Source organism: Bombina bombina, chromosome 8, assembly GCF_027579735.1.
Source record: "Bombina bombina isolate aBomBom1 chromosome 8, aBomBom1.pri, whole genome shotgun sequence".
NCBI lineage: Eukaryota > Metazoa > Chordata > Amphibia > Anura > Bombinatoridae > Bombina > Bombina bombina.
Genome location: NC_069506.1, coordinates 24,018,701 through 24,038,752, shown reverse-complemented (window position 1 = coordinate 24,038,752; position 20,052 = coordinate 24,018,701).

Sequence of the window (20,052 nt, the reverse complement as noted above, 5' to 3'; positions counted from 1 at the left end):
GCTATTTCAAATGTCAAAATAAGGGTAAAAGAGCTACTTTTAAACAATGTAATACATTCAGTAAAATTAAATGGATCATTAGGAACAAACGGGGAGAACAAATTAGCATAAACTGTCCCTTTAATATTGAAAGATTGTGAATGTTTCTATTACATAGACTTTGCCCCTCTTAAAGTCACTCAGATGCATCAGCTTTTACCTTATTTACCACTACTTAGTTAAAGAACATGGGTAAAAATGTGATTACATATTGCTAGGATTAATAATTATGCCTTTTTGCTTGCTATATATTTGCTATACTATGCATTCCCACTTAGAGTGGGGTCATATTGGGGCCCTAGAGGGTCTAAGGGTTTTTCACATACTTGGAACACTAAAGCCGTCCATACCTGGAAAGTCTTTATATTCTCTGCTTTGTTAAACAGACTCCTGCAGATTGTATCTGAGTAGTAAAAGCTTATCATATATCTGTTGTATTGACTGGAACCCTAAAGCATCTACTTGCTCTCTCCTATTACCTGAAGTGCTAAAGAGCTTTGCACCTAAAAAGTTTGGAAAATTATCAACATTTGCAAATTGACTGAATTATAAGTTCTAAATATAGATTTATTATAAGATGCATCCCACATGGAGTGGGGCCTCAGAGGGTCTACTTGTTTCCTCTAAGAATTCTTGAAGTACCATGAGGATGAATGGGCAGATGGCAGCCTACAGCCCATATGACCTGACCCTCTGCACTCGTTATGTGCCCCGGCAAAAAGCAGAACTAATCTGTGCCATAGTTTTTGTGAGGACTTTGAAATCCAGATGATAGGAACAATATCTGTATATCTAAAGCACGGGAGACTTGTTCCAAAACCAACATGGATTTCATCTCTACAGATCACATTCTCACATAACATCAAATCTTATCATATTCTCAGAGCAAACTCCAAATACAAATGAACCAAGAATAAGTATGTGTTCCTCTTTAGTAATAAGTGTACATATCTTGTCCAACTTGTTTACACAGTTACCACACTCTTTCTATGCAAATCTCCGTCTGCTCTACACCAAAGACTCCTACCTCAGCCACACCCTAATAATTCTGATTGTGATGTTGGTAACTGTTTATTCACTTTAAGCTTAAATAAGAGTTAATTTGTATTATTTTATTTGAATATAATAGTATTAAGGAGATTGTTTTAAATATATATCACTTTAAACGGATGTTTCTAACAATAAATAAAACACAAGATTACAAGTTTAGCGCTACTGATAATGCAGGGTGCTCTATTAATATCGCTGGACTGCGCTAAGATTAGTGTGCAATCTGGTATTACAAGTATACAGTATAACTGAATAACCAGAGAATATTTAGCACAGCCCACATATATATATATATATTTGTATGTTTGTGTACATATATGTTTATATACTATGAGGCCTACTTATCAAGCCGTCAACTTACTTGCATTCAACGGCACAAATTCGCTCGCCTAACATTGCCTAACATCGCTGCCGCAGACCTGAATACGTTCTCCAAAGTTACCAAAAAAGTTGTCAAAAAGCCGTACACCAAGTACGGGGCGATGGGCAGCAGACTGTTGTTAACTGACAGTCATTGATCTCACTGCTCTTTGGCTTTTTCCCAGCTTTATTGGTATACAGTAACTAAACACCCACACTATACTATACTGTTATTCTCCCATAGGAATCAATGGGATATCGGGCAGCAGCGAACATGAGCTTTACTGCTTTCAGGCTCCCATTGATTCCTATGGCATCCGCCGCCTCCAGGGAGGCGGATTGAAAACCAGGTACGCTGGGCTGGAATAGTGGCGAGCGTACCTGGTAGAAATTTGATAACTAGCAAAAGTAGTCAGATAGTGCTGAATTTGCATTTGGAACATCTGTAATGACGTAAGCATTGATCTGTGTTGGACTGAGACCGGCGGATCGTATGTTACGTCACGAATTTCTACTTTTGCCGGTCTGTAGGCTTTGATAACTAAGGGGAATCAGGCTCGCCACAATTACGCTGCGGAATTCCAGCGTATTTATGGTTGACGGCTTGATAAATAGAGGCCTATATGTGTTTATATGTTTACATACACATGTACACACACATACACATATAAATATACACACACACACATATATATATATATATATATATACCTTTAACTAAGTCATTGCCAGACAAAACCAGACTATCGGCTAGATTACGAGTTTTTGCGGTAATGGGGTGTGGTAATAACTTGCATGTTATTGCACCGCACCTTTTTTTTAACAACGCTATTACAAGTTTGTAATAAGCGTGTGTTAGCTGGAGAAATGGAAGCGGTTAGCTGGTTTTGCGTGCTCGTACACGATTTCCCCATAGGAATCAATGAGGAGAGTTGGCTGAAAAAAACCTAACACCTGCAAAAAAGCAGCGTTAAGGTCAATAACGCAGCCCCATTGATTCCAATGGGGAAACAAAAGTTATGTTTACACCTAACACCCTAACATGAACCCGAGTCTAAACACCCCTAATATTACACTTATTAACTCCTAATCTGCCGCACCCGACATCGCCGACACCTACATTATACTTATAGAATTCTATCAGCCAATCAGAATCTAATGGAACGCCATCTTGGATGACGTCACTTAAAGGTACCTTCATTCTGTAAGAAGACGTGGAATGAAGAGGATGCTCAGCACCGGATGTCTTGAAGATGGAGCCGCTCTGCGTCGGATGGATGAAGATAGAAGAGGCCGACTGGATGAAGACTTCTGCCCGTCTGGAGGACCACTTCACCCGGCTTCATTGAGGACATCTTGCAGCTTGGACGAAGACTTCTCCTGGTAAGTCGATCTTCAGGGGGTTAGTGTTAGCTTTTTTAAGGGTGTATTGGGTGGGTTTTAGAGTAGGGTTGGTTGTGTGGGTGGTGGGTTTTAATGTTGGGGGGTATTTGTAAAAAATTTTACAGGTAAAAGAGCTGATTTCTTTGGGGCACTGCCCCGCAAAAGGCCCTTTTAATGGCTATTTGTAGTCTAGTGTAGGCTAGGGTTTTTTTTATTTTGGGGGGGCTTTTTTATTTTGATAGGGCTATTAGATTAGGTGTAATTAGTTTAAAAATCTTGCAATTTGTTTATTATTTTTTATAATTTAGTGTTTTTTTTGTGATTTAGCTTATTGAATTTATTTTAGGGAATTGTATTTAATTGTAGTGTAAGGTTAGGTGATAGTGTAGAACAGGTTAGGATTTATTTTACAGGTAAATTTGTCTTTATTTTAGCTAGGTAGTTATTAAATAGTTAAAATAGTTACTACCTAGTTAAAATAAATACAAACTTGCCTGTAAAATAAAAATAAAACCTAAGCTAGATACAATGTAATTATTAGTTATATTGTAGCTAGCTTAGGGTTTATTTTGCAGGTAAGTATTTAGTTTTAAATAGGAATTATTTAGGTAATAATAGTAATATTTATTTAGATTTATTGTAATTATATTTATATATATTAATAATTTTATTTTAGTGTTTTTGATGCAGGAGGGCCTCAGTTTAGGGGTTACTAGGTAGTTTATGGGTGTTAGTGTAGTTTTAACCCTTTAGTTATGAGTTTTATGTTACAGCTTTGTAGCGTAAAACTCATAACTACTGCTTTTAGAATGCGTTACTAAACTTGGCGGTAAGGGCTGTACCGCTCATTTTTTGGCCTTCCAGGACAAACTTGTAATACTGGTGCTATGGAAATCCCATGTTAAAGAATCCTTATGAAATTGTGTAAGGTGATGTGCTGTCAGGTTAGGTTATGTTCAGAAGAAGACCCAAATGCTAGGGCGAACTAAAATAACACCCTAGCACTCTGAGTTTAATCCAGGACGTGACCCCACAACAACTTCTATAAGACAAGGTACTCACGATATGGAGCAGTGTTGATCTGAGTCCTCTGGATTGAGTAATGGAAATCTTGATAGCAGAAGGATAAACTTCAGAATTGTAAACTATAATCAGGCAGAATAAGACCACTTGAAATCAGGCAGATAGAGGGTTAAGCAATATTACAGTTAATAATGCTGAGTTGACGACTAGTATTCAGGCTGTTTGAGGGTTAAGCAATAGCGTGGTCAGAAATGCAGAGTTTGGCAACTGGTAGTCAGGCAGTTTGAGGGTTAAGCACAGCGTGGTCAGTAATGCAGAGTTTGGCAACTTGTAATCAGGCAGTTTGAGGGTTAAGCACAGCGTGGTCAGTAATGCAGAGTTTGGCAACTTGTAATCAGGCAGTTTGAGGGTTAAGCACAGCATGGTCAGTAATGCAGAGTTTGGCAACTTGTAATCAGGCAATTTGAGGGTTAAGCACAGCGTGGTCAGTAATGCAGATTTTGGCAACTTGTAATCAGGCAGTTTGAGGGTTAAGCACAGCGTGGTCAGTAATGCAGAGTTTGGCAACTTGTAATCAGGCAGTTTGAGGGTTAAGAACAGCGTGGTCAGTAATGCAGAGTTTGGCAACTTGTAATCAGGCAGTTTGAGGGTTAAGCACAGCGTGGTCAGTAATGCAGAGTTTGGCAACTTGTAATCAGGCAGTTTGAGGGTTAAACACAGCATGGTCAGTAATGCAGAGTTTGGCAACTTGTAATCAGGCAGTTTGATGGTTAAGCAACAGCATGGTCTTTCAGGCAAAGGTTCAGGAACAAAAGACAAATATCGAAAGTTCAGAGTACTCACGACAGCCACAGAGTTTAACAAACAAACGGGCACCAGAGGATCGAGTCACCGGAATAAGAAGCCAGCCTGATATCAGCCGAGTGGGATGGCTCAAAATGAGCGAGACGTTGCTAGGCAACTAGGCGCACAGGGTGAACCACCGGGATATCCGGCAGCAAACAGCGGAGCATGACAGTGCCCCCTCCTCAAGGACCCCTCCGGGGGACCCGACCAGGCTTGGCAGGATACTTCATATGAAAAGACTTGACAAGAGCAGGAGCATGTACATGAGAGGCAGGTTCCCAAGACCGTTCAGTGATAGGATAACCCTTCCAATGGACCAGGTAGTACAACCGATTGTCCCGTAGCTTGGAGTCTAGAATCTGACTGACCTCGAACTCCAAAGTACCCTCTACAAATAGCGGAGGAGGAGGTTTAATATTGATGGAGTACTGGTTGTTGATGACTGGCTTGAGGAGAGACACATGAAACACTGGGTGGATCTTAAGGGTCTTGGGTAAGGCCAGATGATAAGCTGAAGAGCAAACTTGGGAAACAATTCGGAAAGGTCCAATGTATTTGGGACCCAATTTTGTACAAGGTTGGTTTAGATGTATAAATCTGGTGGATAACCATACCCTGTCTCCAGTGTGAAGCAAAGAAGCCTTACACCTTCTGCGATCAGCGTATCTTTTGTACTTTATGGAAGAAGAGAGTAGATTTTGACGGATGTGTTTCCAATGGTTACTGAGATTTTTTACAATACGATCTGCTCCAGGAACTTCAGTAGACCTAGTAATCATAGGAAAAGTTCTAGGTTCAAAGCCATAAGCTGCCTTGAAGGGTGAGGTCTGTAAGGAGGAATTGAAGCGAGAGTTGTGAGCTAATTCAGCTAAAGGTAATAACTGTGACCAGTTGAATGTTGATGGTTTACATAGTGTCTAAGAAAAGACTCGAAGGATTGATTTAAACGCTCGGTCTGTCCATTGGACTGAGGATGATGTGCAGTAGAAAGAGATAAGTTGATTCCGAAGTGCTTACAAAAAGACCTCCAAAATCTAGAAACAAATTGAACACCACGATCAGAAACTATGTCAGAAGGAAATCCATGTAATCGAGAGATATGAAGAACGAAAAGTTCAGACAGTTTTCAAGCAGAAGGCAATCCAGGAAGAGGAATGAAATGAGCAGACTTGGAGAATCGGTCCACCACTACCCAAATGGTCATATTTCCAGCAGAAAAAGGAAGATCAGTAACAAAGTCCATGGATATGTGGGACCAAGGGTAATGAGGGACAGAAAGGGGTTGTAACAATCCAAGCAGTTGATGAGTAGACTGTTTAATCGATGCACAAGAGCTACAAGTGGCAATGTAATCCTTAACATCCCTCCTCATGGTGGACCACCAGACATGCTGCTTAAGTTTCCACAGAGTATTGGTTACTCCAGGATGACCTGCCGATATATTGTCATGAGCCCAACGTAAAAGCCTAAGACGTAATTCACTGGGTACATACAGGATTCCAGAAGGAAGTTTGAAAGAAGACGGTACCTGGTTTTGAGCTGAACGTAAAGCTTGTACAGGAAAAGAGGATACTTGAGCCAGAACTCTGAATGGACATAGTATGGGTTCAGAATCCAATGGAGTAGGATTTGTAGACTGAAATTGCCTGGATAATGCATCTGCCTTGGAATTCTTGGAGCCAGGAACATAGGAAAGTACGAAATTAAACCTGGAAAAGAACAAGGCCCACCAAGCCCGACGAGGATTGAGGCGTTTAGCTGTATGGAGGTACAGGAGATTCTTGTGGTCTGTCAAAATAAAAAATGGTTGACTAGTACCCTCTAACCAATGTCTCCACTCATCCAAAGCAAGTTTTATAGCCAATAGTTCTTTATTGCCCACATCATAGTTTAACTTGGCAGGATTGAATTTCTTTGAAAAGATCGCCACCAGATGTATCTTGCTGGTAGTTGGATTTCGTTGGGAGAGAACAGCTCCAGCAGCAATAGAGGAAGCATCTACCTCCAGGATAAATTGGAGATCAGGAATGGGATGACTAAGGAGAGGTGCCGAAGAAAATGCAGATGTCAGAGTTTCAAAAGCCCATACTGCCGAATAATACCAGTTCCTACAATCTTGACCCATCTTAGTAAGAGAAGTGGGAGGAGACGTGATGTCAGCAAAGTTTTTTTATAAACTTTCTATAGTAATTGGCAAAGCCAAGAAACCTCTGCAGGGATTTGAGGGTGGTTGGTCTGGGCCAGTCCTTGATTTCCAAAAGTTTAGCAGGATCCATCTCAAATCCAGATTCTGAAATAATATAACCCAAGAAGGGAATGGAACTCTGATGGAAAGAGCATTTCTCTAATTTAGCGAAAAGGGAGTTATCACGTAATCGTTGAAGCACAAGTTTCACATGGTGTACATGTTCCTGTGATGTTCTGGAATAGATCAGTATGTCATCAAGATAAATGATAACAAATTGGTTTAAATAATCTCTAAAGATCTCATTAACAAAGTGCTGGAACACTGCTGGTGCATTGCACAATCCAAAAGGCATTACAAGATACTCGTAGTGACCAAATCTGGTGTTAAATGCTGTCTTCCACTCGTCTCCCTTGCGAATTCTGACCAAATTGTAGGCCCCACAAAGATCCAATTTGGAGAAAATAGAAGCACCTTGGAGACGATCAAATAGCTCAGGGATGAGCGGAAGAGGATAACTGTTTTTGACAGTAATCTGATTCAAGGCTCGATAATCAATACAGGGACGAAGCCCTCCATCTTTTTTCCCAATGAAGAAAAAACCTGCTCCCACCGGTGAAGATGAAGGATGAATAAACCCTCTGGCCAAGTTGTCCTTAATGTAATTCTTCAAGAGAGATATTTTCTTGACGAGAGAGAGGATAGGTCCTCCCTTTAGGTAGAGGAGCCCCGGATAACAGATCGATAGGACAGTCAAAAATCCAGTGAAGAGGCAATGTTTCACCCTCCTTTTTAGAAAAAACATCACAGAAGGCCTGATAGTGATTAGGCAAAGAATCAGGAACATCCAAAAGAGCCACAACAGTATTAGACGGTTTGGAGGGATTTTGCAGACAATGCTTAAAACAGGTAGTTCCCCAGGAAATAAGCTCTCCTTTAGACCAGGAGAATACTGGATCATGAAGCTGCAACCTAGGTAACCCCAAAATGAATGTAATGTGGGGGAAAGAGATGACATCAAAACAAATAATTTCAGAGTGGAGTATGCCCACAGACAAAAGAAGAGGTATAGTAGAATGTTGAATGATTCCAGATCCCAGAGGCTGCCAACTAACTGTAGTTACCTTGACTAATTGTTTCTTGGCTAGAAGAGGAATCCTGAGGGAGTTAACAAAACTTGAATCAAGGAACACTCTAGCAGCTCTAGAGTCGATGAGAGCTTGAGCTTGAAACTTGGTATTTCCAAAATTGATGGTAACAGGAACAAAGAGTTTAGGATTGAGGGATGTCATAGGATTCTGGCTTAACTCTGACCCTTGATCAATAGTTAAGCCTTGGCTTTTACTGGCTGGATAGGACAGGCCTTCAGTAAGTGGCCTTTGGTGCCACAATACAAACATAACCCAAGAGTATGCATTCTATGGTGTTCAGCTTCTGTCAACTTAATAGCTCCTGCTTCCATAGGTTCTACAGATTCAGATGAATGGGAGTTGTTATTAGAAAGACTTGGGGTACGAATAGGAGGATGATAAGTAGATGTCATAACCTCCTGTGCCTTTAAGTACTTATCACCTCCCCTTTCCTGGTCTACCCTATAAATAGCTTAGTAGGAACTATGGGAAATTGCTTGTTTATTGAAGTTCCTTGTCTGAACTATACTCATTCTTTGGAAAGTCTTTTTACCTTTTGCTCCAAGCAAGCCTAAACACTCGCTCTTACCAGCTGCTGCTGCAAGAGATTTGCACTTCTCCCTCTGACAGCTTTGCCACTTTGTTACAAGCTGCAGCCTCGGAACAGACCAGCATCATTAGCTGTGATGTCATCAGCAGCCGCCTCAGATCCGACTCAGCTCCTTGCTCAGCGAGACACAGCATACAGCTTCGCAGAAGCCAAGTCTGCCCCACATTACCCGGTAACCTTGGATTCATTCCCTGCGTGTAGAGGAAGCCGGATTCAACACTCAGCAAGTATCATTTACTCTAAAGTCTTATTGCCTGTCTGTTTAGCTAAGACTTCTTTACATGAACTGTCCCTTCTCTGCTTAAGCACTATCGTTATCCATTATTGAACTGTTCCTTCTCTGCTTAAACACTAACGTAACCGCTCCTCTTCTGATATCCACTGCCTTAATAGAAACTACTAACTCCTCATTGACAGCCTGTGTTGGAATGAACCATTTATAGCACTGACTAAGCAATACTCTTTGAAACAAGTCTGAGTTATCAGTTAACAACTTGAAGCACATCATTCTGGATTCTATACAACTGCTGTAAACCTAAGCTTGTGTCTGATTAACCCTTCTGAGTCTACAACTCATGTAGTTAACTCAGTATACCGTCATAATACTTGTTATTCCTAGAAATACCTATTCATTAACCCTGTATGAGCTGGTTTACAGGAATATCTACAAAACTTATTTAAGGGTATAGTCTTTAAGTGTGACAGTAGATCTAGAAAAAGGTCTCCGATTCCGGTCTCTCTCCTGTAGGCGTTCTGAATGCCGGGCATCGAGATTAATACATAAATTGATAAGATCCTCAAGAGAGTCAGTAAGGTCATGAAACGCAAGTTCATCCTTTAAGCGCTCGCAAAGTCCTTTGCGAAAAGCTGCCCACAAGGCTCCATGGTTCCAATCAGTTTCTGCGGCTAAAGTCCTGAATTCAATAGCATATTGAGCTACAGAAAGGGACCCCTGTCTCAAATCCAACAGCCATGCCTCAGCAGCGGCTGACCTCCCAGGCTTGTCAAAAACAGAGGAGAAAATAGACACAAATAACTCCACATCCTGAAGAAGAGGATCGTCTTTCTCCAAAAGAGGAGATACCCAGACCAAAGTCTTACCCTTCATGAGGGAAATAATAAAAGTGATCTTGGAAGAAGAATTGACAAATACTTGAGGATTGTTTCTGAAGTGTAAACGACACTGATTAAGGAATCCACGGCATTCTTCCGGATTTCCGTCATACTTATCAGGAAGAGGAATTCTAGGTATTAATTGTCCCACCGGCTAAGGTGGATTATAAACAGCATTGGAACTGGCAGCAGCTGCAGTAGGAGGAGCCGTAGCTTGAGAAGGAGCGGAGAGGTTATGTAGCAGGGCAGTAATCTGGTCAAGCTTGGAATCCAATGATTGCAAATGTGCAGAATGATTACCAAGAAGTTGTCCTTGAAGAGCCACGGCCCTGGATAACTCATTGGGGTCCATAATGTGGCCCGTTTGTTATGTCAGGTTAGGTTATGTCCAGAAGAAGATCCAAATGCTAGGGCGAACCCAAATAACACCCTAGCACTCTGAGTTTAATCCAGGGTTAAGCAATAGCGTGGTCAGAAATGCAGTTTGGCAACTGGTAGTCAGGCAGTTTGAGGGTTAAGCACAGCATGGTCAGTAATGCAGAGTTTGGGAACTTGTAATCAGGCAGATAGAGGGTTAAGCAATATTACAGTTAATAATGCTGAGTTGACAACTAGTATTCAGGCTGTTTGAGGGTTAAGCACAGCGTGGTCAGTAATGCAGAGTTTTGCAACTTGTAATCAGGCAGTTTGAGGGTTAAGCACAGCGTGGTCAGTAATGCAGAGTTTGGCAACTTGTAATCAGGCAGTTTGAGGGTTAAGCACAGCGTGGTCAGTAATGCAGAGTTTGGCAACTTGTAATCAGGCAGTTTGAGGGTTAAGCACAGCGTGGTCAGTAATGCAGAGTTTGGCAACTTGTAATCAGGCAGTTTGAGGGTTAAACACAGCGTGGTCAGTAATGCAGAGTTTGGCAACTTGTAATCAGGCAGTTTGAGGGTTAAGCAACCGCGTGGTCGTTCAGGCAAAGGTTCAGGAGCAAAAGACAAATTTCGAAAGTTCAGAGTACTCACGACAGCCACAGAGTTTAACAAACAAACGGGCACCAGAGGATCGAGTCACCGGAATAAGAAGCCAGCCTGACGTCAGCCGAGTGGGACGGCTCAGAATGAGAGAGACGTTGCTAGGCAACTAGGTGCACAGGGTGAACCGCCGGGATATCCGGCAGCAAACAGCGGAGCGTGACATGTGCGGTATTTTCAGATATGGCCAAAAAAGTGAGTGGTACAGCCTTTTTTCCAAGACTCTTAATAGTAGCTGTAGTGAAAAAGCAGCGTTATGACCCATAACGCTGCTTTTTCCATTACCGCAAAAACTCATAATCTAGCCGTATGTATAATATTTAATAAATATTATTTGTTAATATTGATCAAAGATAGTCACTGAATAACAGGAGTGACTATAATTGTTCAGTATTAACTCTAGTGATGTCTAAGTTATTTTTATTATGTATTTGGCCAGTGGCGGCTGGTGAATTTTTAGGATGGGGGTGCACAAGATTAGAACACCCATTTAACAAGCCACGCCCATTTTTAAAAGCCACACCCCTTTGTGAAAGTCACGCCCATCAAATGGCCCCACCCATTTGAACCAGCAGGGTTTTTGGTCATCGTCTTCTTGAAATATCCAGCCCCGGCCTGGGGGTAACTTCAACTGAAGTTTGTGACTGATTCCTCAACATTATTCTCAAGTATCTGCTGATATTGAGTGGAATCCATGAGACCCTCAACAATATTCCCAGTAGTACAGGTCTTTGGAGGTGGTCTGTGTGCTGTTTTTGACCGTTCTTATCATCCTTTGCCTATCCGATATTTTACTTGACCTGCCACTTCTGGCCTTAACAAGAACTGTGCCTGTGGTCTTCCATATCCTCAACATGCTGACTATGTTCCTCACAGTGGACACTGACATCTTAAAACTATGCAATAGCTTTTTGTAGCCTTCCTCTAAACCATGATGTTGAACAATCTTTGTTTTTAGGTCATTTGAGAGTTGTTTTGTGGCCCCTATGTTGCCACTCTTCAGAGGAGAGACATAGAGAACAACTTGCAATTGGCCACCTTAAAACCTTTTCTCATGATTGGATACACCTGTCTATGAAGTTTAAGGCTTAATGGGCTCACCAAACCAATTATGTCTTCCAATTAATCAGTGCTAGGTAGTTACAGGTATTCAAATCAACAAAATAACAAGGGTGCACAAATGTATGCACCTGTCAAATTTTGTTTTGATGCATATTGCACATTTTCTGTTAATCCAATAAACCTAATTTCACTAGTGATTTTTTACTGTGTCCTTCATTTATTTGATAGATCAAAATGAAATTACTGATCCAAACAGCCAATTATTTATAACAGAAAATCATGGAAATTGTCAGAGGTGCCTAAACTTTTGCATACAACTGTATATGATTTCATGCACTCAAACTGTATTAAAGTAATGTACTCAGATATGAAATATATTTTTATGAAATGTAACATCAATTATATATAAATACTATGCTCCAATACAGCTCACAGGCAGGATATCTAAAAAATATACAAAGGGAACATTTGTTAAAGTTTAAGCTTCAAAAGATTCTTTACTTCATCGCTTAATGAGATTAGATCTCTACAAACAAGATAACTATGTTACCTCTCTGGGGTGACAGAGAAACAATTCTGTACTTTAGTTCAGATATGCTCAATCTTCAGGAAAGTAAGTAATTATCCCTTGTATGATATACAAATGATGAGACTAACAATAATTTTGAAGATGTGAATCCACATATACGTCTGGAAAGGTTTTCTAGCTCAGAATCGATGCAAGCATGTAGAAGACCAAATTTCATATGAAATGACTTGTACCTAATTTTCATATAGTTTTATATACTCCTATACTTTATTAAGGAATGACTTCAAATATGGAATATATTTATATTAAAGTGGGATAATAAGGAAATATAAATATCTTTACAATAAATTAATCACTACAGAATTCTAATTAAATGCAATGTAATATCAGAATATGAAATGATTAATCAATTGATTTCAAATAGTTAATAGTATAGCTGATTATTAGTATCATACTAACTACGTATTAAATTACAATCCTTTGAAGTCTCCCAATATTTAATGAATCATCGCGTTCATCATGTCCTCGAAGTGAAAGCTCAAATGCGCCGGAAAATAGAATACAATTCATAATTTTTGAAAGAACATAATGATTTGTGGTTACTTGATGATTGTGTTTTTTAACATTCAAACAATACGCACTGACAAGTTGTTGGCGAATATCAATCCTTCATAGCAAATTAAACTCTAATGGGGAGTATAAATGTGATTGGTAGCAATTATTTATATTTTATGAGTTGAATGTGATAAATCGGCGACACCATAACTCACCCAACTTGAATCACCACTTTGTTTTTCAAACAGGAGACAATAAAAACAAGATTCTGTTTGCAAAATGACTATTAAGTTAATCTCTTAAGATATTATCAGTAGGAAGTATATATATATATATATATATATATATATATATATATATATATATATATATAATATTTAATATTATGACCATGTCTAATATTTAAATTAATATACAAGAATCCATACTCGTCTAGTCTTAAAATATACATGCTCAGTTAAATTATATAATAAGATATATATTAACCAAATGATTAATCAAAGCTGCGAAATAATAAGTATCTTGAATGTAAATTTATGAAAATATATATATTCCTGGATTTTAAGAACCTTCCACTTTATAGAGAAATAAAACCACATCTCAATTATTGTTGCCCTAGCCCCCAGTGTTCGATATTAGGCAATGCAGCCAAAGGCCGTGGCAACATTAAGATAAATACACCAACATTTTACTTTCTACAAAAGAAGATTATTTCTATTACACTAGTGCTTAATAATTAACTTCAACGGTAAAGATTAAAACAGAATGTTGATAACTCAAGTACAATTTTTGTAAATTAAGTCAATCCGCCTGTCTTTTTTTGAGGCAAATAAATCAATAACATTTTCGGTGAATGTAGGCATGTAATTGATCAATTGTTTTTCAATTGTGAGCATGGCTAGAGCAGTCAGTCTTTCCTCAGTCATGGTGCTCCTTAGAAATGTCTTAACTTGTTTTAAAGTTGAGAAACATCTCTCAGCCTCAGCAGTTTTCACGGGAATAGTCGAAATAATTTGCAACAGTTTGTAGGTCTCAGAGAAAGTACTGTCCAAGTTATTTTCTATTACAAACTGTAGAAGACTGATGGCACCATTCATATTTCGGAAATCTGGTCTTCTGTAAATTACTCCTAGTTCAGTTTTCAGGCGATCTTTCTGTAATGTGTGATAAACCGCTGATGTTTGTTCAAGAAGCTGATTTGGAAAAATTTTCTCGTAATCCGCAAATTTTTCCGCTTAGAGGAGAGAAACAGCCGAGTAGTGAGTTATAAATGAAAATCTATCTTTTACTTGATTTGTGATAACATTGCATATCTCTTTAGCTGCCACAGTCTGAGCAATGTGAATATTTTCTCTTTTCCTTTTCCTAGATGTTTCCTCTGTTTCTGATATCGTCATGGTCACTGTGTCCATTCTATTCCTTTCGTTTTCCATTGTCTGCTGGAAAGTGTTAATATGTTTTCGAATAAGTGCCGCATCTGTTTGTGTTTTCTGAAGTTGGTTGTATAACACATCTACATGTGGCATAATATTGTGAAAAACTGTAAGCCAAAACACGAATACCGAGTCTTGTAACATACGCCGAATAGCCCCTGCTTGATTTATAGCGATTTCTTTTTTCGATGTTGACTCTATTTTTTCCATGCATTCAATTAACTGTTCCCTGTTTTCAAAAACTGTATTGACGGTTCGACTCTTGAAATTCCACCTGGTGGCTGAACCATGAGGTATCCTTCTTCTAACAGTTTCATCTAGAATAGCTATCCTTTGTGGCGAGTTACTAAAAAAGTTAGTAATGTCACTTAGATTTGAAAAAAATACTCGAACTTGTTGATTTTGACTGCTTGCTTGGCTGACAATTAAATTGAGCTGATGTGCATAGCAATGCACAAAATGTGCATTCTTGTAGGTACGTTTAATTATAGCCTGAACACCTGCATGCTGACCACTCATCACACTTGCACCGTCGTAACTCTGCGATATCAGTTTCTCTGGGTTGTCTATAACTTTTTCCAAAGTAGCTTTAATACACATAGCTAAAGATTCTGCATCATGTCCAGCTGGATTAGTGAATTCCCAGAATTTCTCAACTGGTTGTCCGTTACCTATAATGTATCTAAAAACAACAACCAATTGGAAGGCAGATGAAACATCAGTAGTTTCATCTGCTATCACTGCTACAAAACTTGCATTTGAGATTTCCTTCTTTATTTGATTCTGGCAAACAGTAAGCATACAGTCTAATAAATCGTTTTGAATTTCTTTTGACGTTCCTTTAAAAACAGTGGCACTAGCGAGATGTTCTTTTAGAGATGCATCAAGCTCTGCTGAGAAGTTTATAAGACCTCTGAAAATGCCTGGATTTAATGAATCATCGCGTTCGTCATGTCCTCGAAGTGCAAGCTCAAATGCGCCGCAAAATAAAATACAATTAATTATTTTGGAAAGAACACAGCGATTTTTCGTTACTTGTTCATTATGTTTTTTAATATTCAAACGATATGCACTGTCAAGTTGTTGCCGAATATCAACCCTTCCTAGCAAATTAAACTCTAATGTGGAGTTTAAATGTGATTGGGAGCAATTATGTTTATTGGTTTTTTTACTTAAATGTGATAAATCGGCGACACCATAACTCACCCAGCTTGAATCCCCACTTTGTTTTGCAAACAGGAGACAATAAAAACAAAAGAGCCTGTTAGATAATTCACAACCACAAATCCATGGATATTTATCATATACCTCGGGTTTGAATTCTCTTTTGTAATCTCTAGTTTTACATTTTGTCACCTGGGTAAGGTTAAGCATAGGTGTTGGCCTGAGCATTTTAATTTCAATTTTTCTTTCAATGGGCAAAGTTGAAAAATGTAATTGCTTTAGCTCAGACACACTAATTTTACTAAGTGCCATCTTAACTGTTAGTTTACACACAAAGAACAGTCCTTTGCTCTTATCTAATATATAACTTGTAGGTAGGTAGCTCTGCAGCTGTTAGAAAATATACAACTCAACTTAAAGTAATAGTTAAATAGTTTGGCGGTTGTTATGTAATATATAACTTGTAGGTAGGTAGCTCTGCAGCTGTTAGAAAATATATTAAAAGTTTAATAGGTTTGTGGTTGTTATGTAATATATAACTTGTAGGTAGGTAGCTCTGCTGCTCTGCAGCTGTTAAAAAATATACAACTCAACTTGAAGTAATAGTTTAATAGTTTGGCGGTTGTTATGTAATATATAACTTGTAGGTAGGTAGCTCTGCAGCTGTTAGAAAATATATTAAAAGTTTAATAGTTTTGTGGTTGTTATGTAATATATAACTTGTAGGTAGGTAGCTCTGCAGCTATTAGAAAATATACAACTCAACTTGCAGTAATAGTTTAATAGTTTGGCGGTTGTTATGTAATATATAACTTGTAGGTAGTTAGCTCTGCAGCTGTTAGAAAATATACAACTCAACTTGAAGTTATAGTTTAATAGTTTGGCGGTTGTTATGTAATATATAACTTGTAGGTAGGTAGCTCTACAGCTGTTAGAAAATATATTAAAAGTTTAATAGTTTTGTGGTTGTTATGTAATATATAACTTGTAGGTAGGTAGCTCTGCAGCTATTAGAAAATATACAACTCAACTTGCAGTAATAGTTTAATAGTTTGGCGGTTGTTATGTAATATATAACTTGTAGGTAGGTAGCTCTGCAGCTGTTAGAAAATATACAACTCAACTCAAATTAATAGTTTAATAGTTTGGCGGTTGTTATGTACTATATAACTTGTAGGTAGGTAGCTCTGCAGCTGTTAGAAAATCTACAACACTAGTAGGCAACGGCAACTAGTTTTGCGGTGCTGGTTGTTATAAAATCAATTGCAGGCAGCTGTTAGAAAATATCAACTACAACTAATAGGTAATATCTTATAATAATTATAATAATATAGCTCACTAGAGATAAAATATAAAATGTTAAATATGCTGGTTTACTGCCTAATTTTAGTATAAGCAGCAACACAGCAGTTTTAAAAAAAAAAAATTTTTTACCTTTTTTTGAAAAACTGCTAATTGCAATCTGATAATTAATTAATCTGCTAAAATACTTAAATGTATTAATGGTAAGCAACCGTGACAGCCGTCAACGGTCAACAACTAGTAGTATCAACAGCAGCACAGCAGTTAACTGCTTTTTTTGTTAAAAAAAACTTTGTTCTTTTTTTGCAAAACTTCTAATTGCAATCTGCTAATTAATCTGCTAAAATACTTAAATTAAATGTATTAATGGTAAGCAACCGTGACAGCCGTCAACGGTCAACAACTAGTAGTATCAACAGCAGCACAGCAGTTAACTGCTTTTTTTGTGAAAAAAAACTTTGTTCTTTTTTTGCAAAACTTCTAATTGCAATCTGATATTTTAATCTGCTAAAATACTTAAATTAAATGTATTAATGGTAAACAACCGTGACAGCCGTCAACGATCAACAACTAGTAGTATCAACAGCAGCACAGCAGTAAACTGCTTTTTTTGTGAAAAAAAACTTTGTTCTTTTTTTGCAAAACTTCTAATTGCAATCTGCTAATTAATCTGCTAAAATACTTAAATTAAATGTATTAATGTTTAATGGTAAACAACCGTGACAGCCGTCAACGGTCAACAACTAGTAGTATCAACAGCAGCACAGCAGTTAACTGCTTTTTTTGTTAAAAAAACTTTGTTCTTTTTTTTGCAAAATTTCTAATTGCAATCTGCTAATTAATCTGCTAAAATACTTAACTTAAATGTATTAATGGTAAGCAACCGTGACAGCCGTCAACGGTCAACAACTAGTAGTATCAACAGCAGCACAGCAGTTAACTGCTTTTTTGTGAAAAAAACTTTGTTCTTTTTTTTTGCAAAATTTCTAATTGCAATCTGCTAATTAAACTGCTAAAATACTTAAATTAAATGTATTAATGTTTAATGGTAAGCAACCGTGACAGCCATCAACGGTCAACAACTAGTAGTATCAACAGCAGCACAGCAGTTAACTGCTTTCTGTATTTGTAAAAAAACATTAAAAAAAAAAAAATTGGGCAAAACTTCTAATTGCAATCTGCTGACAAAAATATTATTTTATTATTCCCAAATTACTCCACTAAACTTACTGACTAAAGCCAATTGTTTTAAGAGAGAACTCCCACTCTACCTAAGTACTCTAAATGTTAAGTTAAAACACAAAATTAACTTTTTTTTCTCACACACACTGGTGTCTGTCTCACTGACTCACTCTCTAGTCTCTACTAGTACTAAGTAATCTCAACTCTGTTGTGTAAGTTTAAGTTAATTTAGTTAACTAACTACAGTTAGTTTAAACGTTTAAACTAAACTAATAAGCTCAGCAGCTGCAGGCCTGCAGCAAAATAAGGCCCACTGCCCAGTGCCCACTACTAAGGCAGCTTAAGCTAACTATTCGCAAAATTATCAATTAATATAAGTAAGTCTGTTATTCAATTTCTGTCAGGACTCAGTGTCAGCACTCACAACACGTCTGCAGCCAGCAAGGGCTAAATCGTTTTTTTTTTTTAATGAGAGGCAAGTTGAATAAAACAGGTCAGAGCTCTGTAAACAAGGCTCCTATCCACGCAACGGCTATCTCCTCAATGAGATTTTTACGCCGTTGAGGGGGAGGAGCCTTGTGGGGGCGGTCACGTGACGCTACTAGCAAATCAGAGGCGAGACTCACCCATGACAGGCAGACTGTGGGAGGAGCCAGAGCACAGGCTGAAGTCAGCTCGCACACTTCAGCCTGTGCGAATAGGGCTCTATTACCAGTGCCGGGCTGGGAGGAGCAACGCCTGCACAGTGATGCATAGAGATCACTGTGCAGGATAGGGTTTTGCTTGATCGCACGTGCGATCAGTGTCTGGTGTGCACAGTGCGCGCACTCGCGCAGTGAGAGCAGCCCGAGGAGGAGACGCTAGTGACTGATGCGGACTGATCCTACGCTGATGACGTCAGCGTCCGCCTGGGTCCTAGCTCCCTCCTGCTTCAATCTATCTTACAGTCTATAATGGTGTGGTATTACTACCGGTCCTACAGGCTGAGGCTAGTCAAGTGGCTACAGACAGTAACAAAAAACAGAACCTACATCATGTATATATTATAATAAATAATATAATAACACACACACTAATAAAAAAAAAATTTAAACCAAAAAATTAAATTAATTAAATTAAAAAAACTTTTTTGCAGATTTTTTTTTTTTTTTGGCTCAATATTTTTTTTCCCTCCTTGCCCCCTGGGGGGTTCACGTGCGAATGTGCACAACTGGAGGAGCCTCCACTGGGCTGAGGCTAGTCAAGTGGCTACAGACAGTAACAAAAAACAGAGCCTACATCATGTATTTATTATAATAAATAATATAACACACACACACTAATAAAAAATATATATATATACAGAGCCTACATCATGTATATATTATAATAAATAATATAATAACACACACACATTAATAAAAAAATAAAAAATAAAAAAATTTTTTTTTTTTTTCTGACTCAATTTTTTTTTCCTCCTTGCCCCCTGGGGGGTTATGTACATACACATGCATACAACATCTGTACTTATATATACACATGCATATATAAACTGTACATATATATATATATATATATATATATATATATATATATATATATATATACACATATACATACACATGCATACAACATATGTACTTATATATACACATGCATACGATATCTGTACTTATATATACACATGCATACAATATCTGTACTTATATATACACATGCATACAGTATCTGTACTTATATAAACACATGCATACAACATCTGTACTTATATATACACATGCATATATCATCTGTACTTATATATATATACATTTATATATACATACACATGCATACAACATCTGTACTTATATATACACATGCATACGATATCTGTAATTATATATACACATGCATACATCTGTACTTATATATACACATGCATACAATATATGTACTTATATAAACACATGCATACAATATATGTACTTATAAATACACATGCATGCAATATCTGTACTTATATATACACATGCATACAATGAGGCATATTTAAGAAATGTCTTGCGGCCCTTATCCGACAGTGCGGATCAGGTCCGTAAGACATCGCTG